Source organism: Erythrolamprus reginae, chromosome 2, assembly GCF_031021105.1.
Source record: "Erythrolamprus reginae isolate rEryReg1 chromosome 2, rEryReg1.hap1, whole genome shotgun sequence".
In the NCBI taxonomy this organism is placed as follows: domain Eukaryota; kingdom Metazoa; phylum Chordata; class Lepidosauria; order Squamata; family Dipsadidae; genus Erythrolamprus; species Erythrolamprus reginae.
The window spans coordinates 120,890,795-120,904,346 of NC_091951.1; positions in this window are offsets into that span (position 1 = coordinate 120,890,795).

Here is a 13,552-nt window from a genome sequence, read left to right on the forward strand (position 1 = left end):
CACAGTACTGTTAAAAATGTTTATTGAAATGTAAATTATAGCAATATCTCACAAAGCATAAATGCCAGTATGGCATAATGATAAAGGTGTTACATTGGAACAGATTGTAAACCACCATCAACCATAGAAGCTCAGGGAGTGACTGTAGGTTGATGTGTCTCTGTCAGCTCAAATACCTCTCAGAGTTTTACTTATGAGTCAGAAATTAAGGAGGATTGTATATATGCTTCCTTAAGCTCCTGGGAAGGAAGTTAAGATTTCCTTTTGGTAAATAATTATTCTGCTGACAATTATAGAGACACGTGTACACAGACATACCTATCCTACCAAATCTAGAGCCTATTTAAGGAGAAATTTGGATTAACTTGGAGTTAATTGCTCATGGATGGATACAACAGATACAATTGAGATACTAAATAATCTTCATGGTTGGGGAGGAAGTATTTAGAGTTTAAATATCTGGTAATGTTGCAAGAAATCTGCTCACTTAAAACAGAAACCAAAGGGATTGGAGAGAGATACAAAAAGTAAAAATAATGCATGCATTCTTTTCAGAAATGCCAGAAGTAGTGAGAAACCCCACCTCCTTCCACAACTATCCTTCTCCCTTTTCAATCTTCTTGTTGGCTTCTTTAAATTTGCCTAAATATATTGCTATGATCAAGATTACCAGTTACTCAAAACTGGCTGGCACAGCAACTGAAAATGTCGCTGTCTCTGGTCCTGAAGTTTTAAAAAGCTTTACAGTAGATGCATTCTTTCAGCTTTTGACACCTTTTAGGTTGGCAAGAAATCTAGACCTAGTGGATTACCTGTATACTTCTTTTATACAAGAATAATATGAAATTCACTTTGACATTATCTTATCAATAACACTAAAACTGACATAGGAAAATACTCTGTATCTTAATCCCCAAAGAAGAGTGACACTTGTCCCATTTTCACTATTATTCTGGGAATATCTTGGAGGGAATTACTAGAAAGTGATTGCCAGGTATAACTGCCAAAATAATTCTAGACTCACTGCAGTATTTTTTTAACCTTCTGGAGGACCAATTATTAGCAATAACCCATGGAGATGATCCAGAAGTTCTTCCAAAGATTCAAGAATGAACATTTGGCAAGCCTATATCAAAAATGTAGAAATAAATTAGGCTTTGTAACATAAGATCTCAACAATTAGCGAAAACATTTCCCCCCTAATCATTGTGTTCCTTTAAGGAAAACACGTCCTTGCCAATAATATTCTCAAATAATATATTTAATTTTGCAAATTGTAAACATTTTTTGAATTCAATTTTCATTTACATTCTATTTTATAGATTAAATTTAATGTTTGCTATAAAAAATAAAAATGACATTTTTAACATAGGCAAAATTTATCATGAACATTAATTAAATTCTTCATTATTTTTCTTTGCAAAGACACAAAGGATAGCCTCCTTATGAAGAAAAGTTACTTTATAAATAGCTTCCCTATCCTTGATCAGAAAGCTATATTTAAACTTTTTTGAGAAATTGGTGGCTTCTGCTAGGGAGGCATATCTTTAGGACCAGAGATTCTCCCACCCAACCACTTTCCTGAGTTTGGGATCATTTTTCTCTATTTTTTTAAAAATCAGATTATGCATATTAGGGAGACATACTACTGTTCTTTTGCGTTTCTACTCCAAATGGGAAAAGAACAACATGTCACTGATTTTTAGCAATCAGAATGAAAGAGATTCTGTGTTTCTTCAGAAATTGTTGTTACACATCATGACTTCAGTTATTTAGGGGAGAAAATGCCTAGTTATAACTTATATAGTTCTAATTTGTGCAATAGCAGACAAATCAGACAAATCCCACCATGTGACACCCCCCCCCCCACTGTTTGGCCTCACATCCCAAAACAGCAGTGGGAGAGGGGGAAAGCATCATATCCCTAAACAAAGCTGGGAGGGGGGAAAGGCCTCTATCCCAAATGGAGTCAGAAAGGGGGAAAAACCTCTTTCCCCAAACGAAACCAGGAAGGGGGAGAGCCTCTTTCCCTAAACAGAGCTGAGAAGGGGGAAAAGCTTCTTTCCCCAAATGGAACTGAGAGGGGAGGGAAGCCTCTTTCCCCAAATGGAGCTGGGGGGGAGCATCTTTCTCCAAATGGAGCTGGGGGGGAGCCTCTTTCCCCAAATGGGAAGGGGGGGGAAGCTTTGTTTGCGCAAACAGCACTGGGGTGGAATCTCCAAAGATCTGGGATGTTTGCATGGATGGCAGAAAGTGAGGAGAAAGCATGAGCTTGTCTGACCCGAAAATCAGTTGGCCAGTGGGAGGCACTCACACATGTGCAGTGGGGATGAACTGATCAATGGTTTACATGCCCACAGAGAGGGCCCTGTGTGCCACTTGTGACACACGTGCCATAGATTTCACCATCATGGGATAAGAGGAAGTTAGACACACTGAAGGAATTGGGGCATGACAAAAGTCTCCAAAGGGACCTTTCTTACTTTCATGGATTGTAAAGGTGAGATGAGAAGTACTTTAAGTCGGTAAAGTTACTTCTCCTGGATGTGCTTCTTTTCTGGACTACCTCATAAGGCTGATATATAATAAATGAAAGCTGAACTTAAATGGGACTATTAGGGTTGTCTGTTGTATATTTTTATATCTAACACATCAATAATCAGAAATCCAGCAACAGGTTGATAAATGAATCAAGCACATTAAACATCTGCAGAACTGTTTCATTGCAAAGACAGCAGGAAGAAATGAGCAGATAAGAAAGAGCATTTTGCAGCCTGGAGATAATTTATTGAATGAAAAATATTATTTAGTATAAATAGACCTGGAATATTAGAAAACCTGTAAGGAGAGGTATACTCTATAGGGTGTACAAATCAGGAGGATTGCTAGGTAAAAAAAAATATGATTTTAAAAAAAAGGCAAAAAATCTTTTTGCAGTTTAGATATAGCAAGGCTGGTGTCAATCATTTTTCCTTATGCAAACTGATGACTAAATGATGTACATTTTTCCAAAGAGCTCTTTAAGGAGATGCAAATAGCTCTCCCTTCCTTCTTTCCTTCCTTCCTTCCTTTCTTCCTTCCCTTTCCCCTAGAAAATATTTTACATCATATGGAGAAACAAAAACTGAGAAAACTAGATTTCAATCTGTTTCTAAACCATCAAAAGCCTTCATGTTGTCATGGGAATTATAACAGTTGTCAGCTCAGGCATTGGAAGTCATCAGCCTTGCAGGCAGTAAACAATTTTTGAAACCTAATTCTTTTGAACATTAATTAGCACTGTCAATTTTTTTTTAAAAAAAGAATCAGGTTTCTTTTCCCCTTTTTGAACCACAGTCTCATGCAGCTTTTCACAGATCTAGAAAACTATATTTAATTCAAAAGGACATAGTCCAGCAGTTCTTGCCAGAAAAAGAACATTATTAAATAGAGAAAGGGAAATTATTAAATGGTTGGCTTAATCATATTCAGTATATTTAATTTTAGTGAAATTATAATGTAATGAAATTAAGTCGCATTTTGTTTTTATCCTCATCTTATTCCCTACTATGTGCTGTCCTCAGTACATTATTCAGTCAAAATTTAACATTTGAGCAAGAGCAAATTTGCAGACCTGCTTTTATTTTGAAATCTGTATCCCCTTCCCCTTCCTATTGTAAACGTACAAAGACTTATGAGGTATGTATAGCAGCATATAGGAATGTGATTCTTTTACTGATTAAGGTATCAGAGATGGACTTGGAAAATGTATCTCCAAATCTTCATATACCCATCTGATTTATGGAATTACCTTGGATCCATTCCCCTTTCAATTCAATTTATTCCCCAGGATTGCTGTGAGAATTATATGGAATTGCCAGAATATAGAATGTAATACGAGGCATAAATCCAAAAAACCATATAAAGTTTGTCTGTGTTCTCAGTTCCAGTAAAACTTATTTCATTTGAAACAGCTGCTTGTTGAACTATGGTTACAATGGAAGGAGAAATTGGTTCCACATTTTTATATGGATTTCCCTAATCTATATCTTCCCAAATGGAATATAAAGAAGGTGCATTTACTGCATATGCTGACAAATGCATTTTGCCAAATTTGTTATTTGGGAAAAGAACTCCACACACCAATGCACACAAACCAAGCTAAGTATTATTTAAGGGGACGGGGGGGGGAGGTGTCTTAGGAAATTAATTGCCCAAAATAGACATGTTAGTGGGTATATACCAACATAGGAATATGGAAAGAAATATGCAAAGGTATATGAATTTGAATTCATATTTTAAAACATCATTAGCTAATAAAGCAGAAGCAAATGCTACAAAAGCTGAGAATTGTTTTCTTTTTTAAACTCTAGGTAGTATAGAAACATAAGAATAGAATAGAATAGAATTCTTTTGCTGTTTCTTAAAATATAATACCAATATTCAAAGGATATTAATGGAAATTTTATATGCAGTTTCACATTATGTTTATCTATGTCTAAAGATAAGGTATTAAGAAAGACATTAGTATTTCTACAAATTGCATAGTTATTGCAAGCTATAGTAATCTATGTTTATATCATCTACTGTATATCTACTGTCTTGTACAAGTATGGTTTGTTCCAATAGACTACTTATCAAAAAATTGTCCTGGTTACCAAACATTTGGGGTATGTCCAATCTAGAATGAATCTCTTAGCATGCTCATTCTCACATCCATGGTAGGCAGGTGAAGCATTAAACAGTCTTTGTCCAAGGTGCTAAATTTGAACTCTAGTCTTGCATCAAAGAGCAGTGCTCTAACTGAAAAAGAGCTAGCTAGTCAAAGTTTCAATATAGTGAAAAGGAAGTTGCTTTCAGAACTGGATATACATTTCCAGCCTGTAGCTGGAATGTCACTGTCATTCTCTCCATTAAAGAGCACAGTAGCTGCTATGAATAATAAGATTGTAGATAAAGTAGCTGCAGTCAACCACTGAGACATTACTAAGACATAGAGGAGGAGTTCCATCAAATAGTATGCTGAAAGATGTCCAGGACAAAGCCCTCAGGACAAACCCTACTACCAACATAACTCAAACCAAAGAACACATGGCTAGTGAGAAAATACATTGGGAAGTCATTTAGACCTGACATGTGTGGCCAAAGGGCAATAAAGAGAAAGAAGGTAGTTAAGATTGATGTGGTTAACTACCAGTAAGCCACATAGCAAACATACAGACCTGTTGCAATTCCCTTAGTATGTCACAATCACATAGAAACCAACATGTAGAGGCAAAGAATATTGTAACATCCAATATCACCAAAGGATAAGATAGGGAATAATCAGCTGAATGGGAAGAACAAGATCCATGATCCAGGGATGAAATGCTACCAGTTTTGGCTGTTTCTCCCAAACCGGATATTAAAAAATGCTACTGGTTCACAGAACTGGTAGTAAAAAATACATTCATTCATTCATTCATTCATTCATTCATTCGATTTGTATGCCGCCCCTCTCCGTAGACTTTAAAAAAAGGTTCTGATGATCCCGCATTGCACACCTGATATTTGGAACTTTTTTCTTCTGAAGCCGGCTAGGGGTGGGGGATCCATTTTTGCTCCTATAGGTGTGCCATAGGTTCACCATCACTGTTCTATTTCCTTTCAAAAGAACACCATGTTGTGCCCATAATTATGTCTCTGAAATTTGAAGGAAAACTGTATTTCATTAACATATTTGGGTAGAGAAATACTGTTCAAAAATAATTTAAATGTATTTAAAAGTACCCTTTTATTTTTTAAAAAATCTGACAGTTATAAAGCAAAAAATTATAGGTTAGTGCTGCTCGATAGAAGCAAAGGCTATAATTTTAGATATTCACTGAGGTTTGTTTAATCCTCTTTCAGCACAGGGACAGAAAAAAACTACTGTGGAAGTCATGGTGTAATTTGTTTTCATATCATATTTTCCACAGATAATTTGTAGTCAAGGGAGTTCATACATCAGAAAATTTAAATACAATAATTCTGTATGAATACATACATAGGTACCTACCTACCTACCTACCTACATACATACATACATACATACATACATACATACATACATACATAGGGAGAGAAAGACAGACACATAGATATACATAAAAGCACATGCATTTCTAAATGTTGCTAACCATTGCTTATCATTTGAAAGTCTTTCAATTTAATTTTACTCCTTTTGTTTATATTTTGTTTTTATTGTATTGCTTTTATTACTTTGATTGCATTATAAAACTTTTAAAATGAACTATTGTTGTTTTGATTTTGAGCAAAGATCACAATAATTCTACATGGGTGGACAAAAATGCCCAAATATAGTCTAAACATCTGACTGACTCTGTGTTCAAATACCGGCATAGGAAATGCATCAAGGTGATTTACACCAGGCCAATTCCAGTTATTAGATACACAATAAGAATAGGGGACTGAACTAAAGCAGAATCATAAGCTCCAAATAGAAAAATAATGACAATGAATAATGGCTTTTATTCATGCAGTGATGTTGACATATTCTGTTTATCAAGGAGGATAGATGGATATGGAATATTGCAAGTAAACCAGACAAGGGCATTAGATACATATTAATAGAGTTGGAAGGGACCTAGTAGATCAAACTCACATCGTCATCATGTGATTTATCATGACCCCTTTGCTAAAACGTGCATAGGTGTAAGCAGCACGTAATTCATCCAGGCCATGAGTTTGATACCCCTGATCTAGTCCAGCCCTACCCCCAAGCAGACCCTGCACCATTTTTGACAGGTGGCAGTGCAATCTTTCTTGAAAGCTTCCAATGATGAAGCTCCCACAACTTCTGATGGCAAGCTGTTCCATCGGTTGATTGCTCTCATTGTCAGAAAATCTCTCCTTATTTCCAGGTTGAATCTCTATGTGTTCAGTTTCTATCTATTATACCTTCAGGTGATTTGGATAAAAACTTGACCCACTCCTCTTTGTGGCAGCCCTTCCAATACTGAAACACTGCTATTATGTCTCCCCTTGTCCTTCTCTTTACTAGACTAGCCATGTCCAGTTTCTGCAACTGTTCATCATATGTTTTAGCTTCCAGTACCCTAATCATCTTGGCTGCTCTTCTCTGCACTCTTTTTAGAGTCTCAATATCTTTTTTTATAGTATGGTGACCAAAACTGGATGCAGTATTCTAGGTATGATGTTAGTAGGGCTTTACAAAGTAGTATTAATAACTCACTTGATCTTGACTGTATTCCTCTGTTAATGCATTGCATTGGCTTTTTTGGCTGCTGCTGCACACTCCTGGCAGTGGTTGTCCACTAAAATTCCAAAATCTCTCTCACTGCTATTAAGCCTGTTTCACCAAGTCTATATGGACCAGATTACCTCCGGAACCGCCTGCTACCGCACAAATCCCAGCGACCGATAAGGTCCCAAAGAGTTGGCCATCTCCGGGTCCTGTCGACTAAACAATGTCATTTGGCGGGCCCCAGGGGAAGAGCCTTCTCTGTGGCGGCCCCGGCCTTCTGGAACCAACTCCCCTCGGAGATTAGAATTGCCCCCACCCTCCCTGTCTTTCATAAACTACTCAAGACTCATTTATACCGCCTGGCATGGGGGAGTTGAGATATTCCTTCCCCCTAGGCCATTACAAGTTATGCATGGAATGTTTGTCTGTATGTTTGGTTTCTTAATAATAAGGGTTTTTAGTTGTTTTATTATTGGATTGTCACATGCTGTTTTTATCATTGTTGTTAGCCATCCTGAGTCTACGGAGAGGGGCGGCATACAAATCCAATAAATTATTATTATTATTATTATTATTATTATTATTATTATTATTACTATTATTGTGTACTTTTGGGTTTTCTTGTCTAAGTGTAAGACTTTTCTCTACATTGAATTTCAGTTCTTTAGATCACTTGAGGCATTCATTTTAAACGTTATTTTGAGTTAATTTCTCCATCAATTTACCCTGTTTTAGAATATGAAAAGAAGTTTGGACTCCTTCTACCCCAAGTTAGCAGCACTGAGTGAAAATCTATGGCTCAATATGTGACAATTTCATCAGGTGTGTCAGCTTTTCTTAACAGCTTCAGCCACTTGTTGGCAATGCCTATTGCAATAACTATATGTGAAGGCACTTTGTATGGGACTGACAACGAGTTTCCAGATCTTCAGGCATTCCTGGCTGAAAGAAACTGTCTCTAAGTCTCTTTTTCCATATAATTGCAAAACAGCTTTCATCAATGAGCTTTAGTAAATCTAAGGTTCAGCTTTTTCCATTATTTCCCCATAGCTGGGGATTTCCTTTAACTTTGCATAAATTCCCCTGATATTTCAGAAGAAAAAAGACCCATTTAAAATTATTATCAGGCACTTGATATAATAATAAAAATAATAATTTATTAGATTTGTATGCCAGTCCTCTCCGAAGACTCGGGGCTCCTCACAACAATAATAAAAAAACAATATTATAGCTAAATAAATCTAATATTAAAAAAGAAGCATATAAAACCCTATCATATTTAAAAACTAAACAACACATACATACAAAACATAAAATATAAAGAGCCTGGGGGAAAGGTGTCTCAACTCCCCCCATGCCTGGCGGTATAGGTGGGTCTTGAATAGTTTATGAAAGACAAGGATGATTGGGGCAGTTCTAATCTCCGGGGGGAGTTGATTCCTGAGGGCCGGGGCCACCACAGAGAAGGCTCTTCCCCTGGGGCCCGCCAAATGACATTGGTTAGTCGACAGGACCCGGAGAAGTCCAATTCTGTGGGACCTTATCGGTCACTGGGATTCATGCAGTAGCAAGCGGTTCCAGAGGTATTCTGGTCCAATGCCATGTAGGGCTTTAAAGGTCATAACCAACACTTTGAATTGTGACCGAAAACTGATTGGCAGCCAATGCAGGCCACGGAGTGTTGTAGAAACGTGGGCGAATTTGGGAAGCCCCACGATGGCTCTCACGGCCGCATTCTGCATGATCTGAAGTTTCCGAACACTTTTCAAAGGTAGCCCCATGTAGAGAGTGTTGCAGTAATCAAACCTCAAGGTGATGAGGGCATGAGCGACTGTGAGGAATGACTCCCTGTCCAAATAGGGCCGCAACTGATGCACCAGGCAAACCTGGGCAAACGCCCTTCTCGCCACAGCCGAAGGATGATGTTCCAATGTCAGCTGTGGATCGAGGAAGATGCCCAAGTTGCAAACCCTCTCTGAGGGGGTCAGTAGTTCCCCCCCAGGGTGATGGATGGACAGGTGGAATTGTCCTTGGGAGGCAAGACCCACAGCCACTCCATCTTGTCTGGGTTGAGTTTGAGTTTGATATGCTACAACTTACTACAGAATTCCCCCACATCCTGCAGAGTCATGAATTATGGTTCATCTCCCACACATACTGTGGCACCAGGTTCTTTCCTTAAAAGTCAGAAACCAACCTCTTGGCCTCCCTCAGTTTTGGCTGAGTGATTTCTAACTGAGGAATTATCAGTGGTTCTGACAATTGGTTTATAGAGGAACACCTCAGTTCAGTTTCTTGTACTGAAATAAAATATTGGCAGCTAATATACGCCTTCTAATGTCTGTGTGATCCATTCTCATATTTGCCTCATGCAGTTTCAATGTTTAGAAATTCCAGGTGTTCTATCAAGAGCCCTGATGGCAGTAGAAGACAGTGGTTACAATACAGTACTGCAGGCATTTGAGCCAAGGTGGCGCAGTGGGTAGAGTGTAGTATTGCAGGCCACTAAAGCTGACTGCTAGATCTGCAGGTCAGCGGTTCAAATCTCATCACCGGCTCAAGGTTGACTCAGCCTTCCATCCATCCGAGTTGGGTAAAATGAGGACCTGGATTGTGGGGGCAATAGGCTGGCTCTATTAAAAAGTGCTATTGCTAACATGTTGTAAGCTGCCCTGAGTCCAAGGAGAAGGGCGGCATTAAAAAAAATCGAATAAATGAATGAATGACTCTGTCCACTGCCAGGAGTTTGATCCTGACCGGCTCAAGGTTGACTCAGCCTTCCATCCTTCTGAGGTCAGTAAATGAGGACTCAGATTGTTGGGGGCAATATGCTGACTCTGTAAACCACTTAGAGGGGGCTTTAAAGAACTATGAAGCAGTATATAAGTCTTATTGCTATTGCTATCTGCCTGAAAAAGTGTTGTTGTCTCCGACTTAGTACCACAAATATTGGCTGAATATATAGAGATTCAAGCACAGACATTTGAGAGCTGAATATTCAACACCTTCTGCCTTTATGTATTAATCTGTCAGTTCAGCTGCTTTCCACATGTACTGTTTTTAAAACTTTTGTGAATTCCTTCTTATATAGGAAAACATTTGTGAATTTTAATAAGTTTCAAACAAAAATGAACCAAAAGGCTGAAAAGGAGATGATTCAGAAGGGCAGGGGGGAATCCATTAAACCTTGGCTTTAAGTGATTTGTTCACCAATAAATCCTTCTTGAGGATTGCTACCTTTATAGGGGAAGAAGGATCAGTAGTTTGAATGACTATGAAAAGAACACTGACAACAACAGGAGTTCCTAGCGGGGATATTCTTATTAGGAAGGCGGATAAGAAATTAAGAAGAGATTAATGCCTAGCAGGGTGGGACACTGAAGAATGAAGGAAACTACATCAGCAAAGAAAAGGGATTTCAAAAATCAAGCTGAAAGAAGGCATGGAAAAACACTTCTTTATTGTTAATAAGAAAATTAATATTTAGATGTTTTTGGAATCAGATTCTAAGATTTTCAGATTGTGTGGGACTCTGCTAAATAGTAGAGAAGGTTAGAGTTATATGTGTTGAACTGGAAGTGATGATACAATATAGCCAGAAGATCAAAGGAAGGTTGATAATGGACCATGCTGGTACTAAAAAGGAATCCCTCACTTCGAACATGCACCTAACTGAAACATGGCATGTGAAACCATCATTGTGGAAATGAAGTACTGTATGTCAAATTGGATGTGTTAGACCTTTCTGAATTTAGGTGAATGAATACATTTATTCATATGACTTCACAATGTACAGTTCAGCCCATGAATCCATACAAAAGAATGGAATGACAATTATACTCAAATAGGATGTTATTAAATATGTGTCAGCTATGCCTCATTAAATAGCAGAGTCAATATCTAATAGAATTAGTGATCTTCTGCCAAAATCAACATTAAATAAATGCACCTACTACAAATGCAGTAGAAGATAATGAAATATCCTATAGCAGATTACAAAGATACTAAGTCCAGCATCAGAAAGATGTGATCATGTACAGTAGCCAGCCACCCCCCCCCCATCTCTGGTGTTACGTTCCAGACCTGGCCGCGATAGGTGAAATCCGCGATGTGGAATTTATCGACTGATAGTACTTATTTAAGTATTTATATTGTAATTGTTGGTAAGTTTTCATTGTTTTAAGTGTTTATAAACCCTTCCCACACAGTATTTATTTTAGATACAGTATTTAAATACAGTATTTACAATTTTAGATATATATTTTTTGAAAAACCTGCCGATCGAGTTCGGCGGGCTGTTTAAATCTGCCGATCGACTTCCTCAGAAACCCGCGAACCAGCGGAGATCCGCGAATGATTTTTCTCATTAATATTTCTTGAAAACCCGCAATGAAGTGAAGCCGCAGTAGGTGAAGCGCGGTATAGCGAGGGACTACTGTAGTTATAATGGAAGACTTGGATGCAAAGTTTGAAAAATGACTTACAATTAGAATTTACCCTAGTCCAGTTTATTGTGTTTCTTCCCTAAGCTATCACAGCATTCTAACCATTATATAGAAGAATAGACTAGAATAGAATTTTAATGGCCAAGTGTGATTGGACACACAAGGAATTTGTCTTGGTGCATATGCTCTCAGTGTACATAAAAGAAAAAGATACATTTGTCAACAATCATGTAGTACAACACTTAACGATTGTCATAGGGGTCAAATAAGCAATGAAGAAACAATCAATATTAATAAAAATCTTATATGATTAGATATTATGATTATGAACAGATAGTTCTTACAACAGGTCAATTAGTGAACAGGCTAAGTTACAATGGCAGTAAAAAAGTGACTTCTGACTCTTTTTCCACAGTTACAATTTTTGTAGCATCCCCATAATAACGTGCTCAAAATTCAGATACTTGCCAACTGGCTCATATTTATGGACCAATTCATATTTATGAGCCACAGTGTTGGGGCAAAGATACAAAGTTCATATTTATTCTCTTTGTGGCAGCCCCTCCAATACTGAAACACTGCTATTATGTCTCCCCTTGTCCTTCTCTTTACTAGACTAGCCATGTCCAGTTTTTGCAACTGTTCATCATATGTTTTAGACACAAAGGGGCAAAGACACAAAGTTCATATTTATGAGCCATGGTGGTGCAGTGGTTAGCGTGCAGTACTGCAGGCTATTTCTACTGACTGCTGGCTGACTGCAATTTGACAGTTCAAATCTCACTAGGCTCAAGGTTGACTCGGCCTTCCATTCGTCCAAGGTGGATAAAACAAGGACCCAGATTGCTGGGGGCAATATGCTGACTCTTTAAACTGCTTAGAGAAGGCTGTAAGCACTGTATATAAGTCTAAGTGTTATTGCCGTGTCCCAAAGTCATGTGATCACCTTTTGTGACCAACTGGCAAGCAAAATCAATGGGGAAGCCAGATTCACTTAACAACTCAATTACTAACTTATCAACTGCAATGATTCACTTAACAACTGAAGTAAGAAAGGTTATAAAATGGGGCAAAACTCATTTAACAAATGTCTCACTTAACAACAGAGATTTTGCACTCAATTGTAGGCATAAGTCGCCTATATTATGGATAGATAATCCATACCTCTTTACCCCAATTCTAACAATTAAGTTAACTTTTAGTACAAACGTCAAGGTAGCTTTACATTAATCCTACTTGTTGGCTAAGCCTATACCTAATCAAAATATTAATAGAAATAAACTGTCTACCCATTATATGAACAAACATTTAGCATTTAATATAAATACAGTATGAGATGACCAGTATCCATGAAAATTAACATAAATTCTAACCATCCTTCTAGCATTTAGCACGGACCATCATCTTAGAAATATTTTCTATAGTCATTAAAACAGCATGAATTTTAATTTTAATAAACATAATACTACCATCCAATAAATATTCAATGTTTCACTCTGTTGGAATAAAGACACAAAGTAGCTTAACCGAAACCCTAAACTTAATCTATTGCCAATGAATATATTATTCCCACTTGTTAGGGTTGATCTATGTGGATGTCTATGTTAAAAATAAGTAGGGAAGGTGTAATCAGCATGAATTTTTATAGGGAATTCATATTATGATTAGAACTTTATGCTTAAATAAAAAATTACATATAATATTTTCAGGAAAAATGGGCCAAACAGCATTTTATAGCAATATCATTTAGACTTACATACTGCTTCATAGTGCTTTTACAACCCTCTCTAAGCGGTTTGCAGAATCAGCTTATTGCCCCCAGCAATCCAGGTCCTTATTTTACCCACCTCAGAAGGATGGAAGGCTGAGTCAACTTTGAGCT